A 2,500-nucleotide genomic window follows, 5' to 3' on the forward strand; every position below is an offset into this window, starting at 1 on the left:
AGCGGAAGCTGGGGGCGTTGCAGCGGAGGCAGGTCGCGTTGCAACGGATGCTGGGGTCGTTGCAACGGATGCTGCGCGCGTTGCAACGTTGGCTGGGGGCGTTGCAGCGGAGGCAGGTCGCGTTGCGACGTTGGCTGGGGGCGTTGCAACGGATGCTGGGGACGTTGCAACGGAGGCAGGGCGCGTCGCAACGTTGGCTGGGGGCGTTGCAACGTTGGCTGGGGGCGTTGCAACGGAGGCAGGGTGCGTTGCAACGTTGGCCGGTGACGTTGCAACGGAGGCAGGTCGCTTTGCAACGGATGCTGGGATCGTTGCAACGGAAGCTGGGGGCATTGCAACGTTGGCTGGGGGCGTTGCAACGGATGCCGAGCGCGTTGCAACGTTGGCTGGTGACGTTGCAACGGAGGCAGGGCGCGTTGCAACGGATGCTGGTGACGTTGCAACGGAGGCAGGGCGCGTTGCAACGTTGGCTGGGGGCGTTGCAACGGAGGCAGGTCGCGTTGCCACGGTTGCTGGTGACGTTGCAACGGAGGCAGGGCGCGTTGCAACGTTGGCTGGGAGCGTTGCAACGGATGCTGGTGACGTTGCAACGGAGGCAGGGCGCGTTGCAACGTTGGCTGGGGGCGTCGCAACGGAGGCAGGTCGCGTTGCCACGGTTGCTGGTGACGTTGCAACGGAGGCAGGGCGCGTTGCAACGTTGGCTGGGCGCGTTGCAACGTTGGCTGGGGGCAGTGCAACGGATGCTAGGGTCGGTGCAACGTTGGCCGTGCGCGTTGCAACAGAGGCAGGGCGCGTTGCAACGTTGGCTGGGCGCGTTGCAACGGAGGCAGGGGACGGTGCAACGTTGGCTGGGCGCGTTGCAACGGAGGCAAGGTGCGTTGCAACGGATGCTGGGTTAGGTGCATCGTTGGCTGGTTTCGTTGCAACGGAGGCACCCGCCGTTGCAACGATGGCTCGGAGCGTTGCAACGGAGGAGCCAAATTTTCATATCTCATAATTGGCTCGTGCATTTTTTCTAAAATTTTGAGGGAACCTTGGTAATATTATGTGAAGGCTGCACAAAAAAATCCAGGTCAAAAATCGCACGTTTGCTCCGTTTTTCATTTTTTTTGAATTTCCGGCTTTCCGGGCGGTAAAAAAATTGGCAAAAAAAATCGGCACGGTGTAAATTCACCAAATTTGGGGGATGGAAAGATCTTATTTTTCTAGAGGTTGTTGCAAAAAACGGCGTCAAAATTCGACCTCTAGAGCACTTTCCTTGAGTATGTCTCCTCACGGAAAAGGACGTCTACCCGTGGCACTTTGGTAATGGCTCGGCAGCCTATTATAGGGGGGAGGGGTGTCGTGATGCTGAAACTCGAGTTGCCCAAAGGCTTGCTGGGCGCAATGCCAGCAAGATGCACGTTGCCTTGCCATCCCCTAGGCACACTAGCAAGCACGTTGTGGTTGTGGTGTGCCGCCGGGCTCCCCCGCCCCCCACGGAGGCACCCGCCGTTGCAACGATGGCTCGGAGCGTTGCAACGGAGGAGCCAAATTTTCATATCTCAGAATTGGCTCGTGCATTTTTCGTGAAATTTTGAGGGAACCTTGGTAATATTATGTGAAGGCTGCACAAAAAAATCCAGGTCAAAAATCGCAGGTTTGCTCCGTTTTTCATTTTTTTTGAATTTCCGGCATTCCGGGCGGTAAAAAAATCGTCAAAAAAAATCGGCACGGTGTAAATTCACCAAATTTGGAGGATGGAAAGATCTTATTTTTCTAGAGGTTGTTGCAAAAAACGGCGTCAAAATTCGACCTCTAGAGCACTTTCCTTTAGTATGTCTCCTCACGGAAAAGGACGTCTACCCGTGGCACTTTGGTAATGGCTCGGCAGCCTATTATAGGGGGGAGGGGTGTCGTGATGCTGAAACTCGAGTTGCCCAAAGGCTTGCTGGGCGCAATGCCAGCAAGATGCACGTTGCCTTGCCATCCCCTAGGCACACTAGCAAGCACGTTGTGGTTGTGGTGTGCCGCCGGGCTCCCCCGCCCCCCACGGAGGCACCCGCCGTTGCAACGATGGCTCGGAGCGTTGCAACGGAGGAGCCAAATTTTCATATCTCAGAATTGGCTCGTGCATTTTTCGTGAAATTTTGAGGGAACCTTGGTAATATTATGTGAAGGCTGCACAAAAAAATCCAGGTCAAAAATCGCATGTTTGCTCCGTTTTTCATTTTTTTTGAATTTCCGGCATTCCGGGCGGTAAAAAAATCGTCAAAAAAAATCGGCACGGTGTAAATTCACCAAATTTGGAGGATGGAAAGATCTTATTTTTCTAGAGGTTGTTGCAAAAAACGGCGTCAAAATTCGACCTCTAGAGCACTTTCCTTGAGTATGTCTCCTCACGGAAAAGGACGTCTACCCGTGGCACTTTGGTAATGGCTCGGCAGCCTATTATAGGGGGGAGGGGTGTCGTGATGCTGAAACTCGAGTTGCCCAAAGGCTTGCTGGGCGCAATGCCAGC

This window comes from Arachis ipaensis, chromosome B7, assembly GCF_059453495.1.
Source record: "Arachis ipaensis isolate K30076 ecotype BB chromosome B7, ASM5945349v1, whole genome shotgun sequence".
NCBI classification, from domain to species: Eukaryota; Viridiplantae; Streptophyta; class Magnoliopsida; order Fabales; family Fabaceae; genus Arachis; species Arachis ipaensis.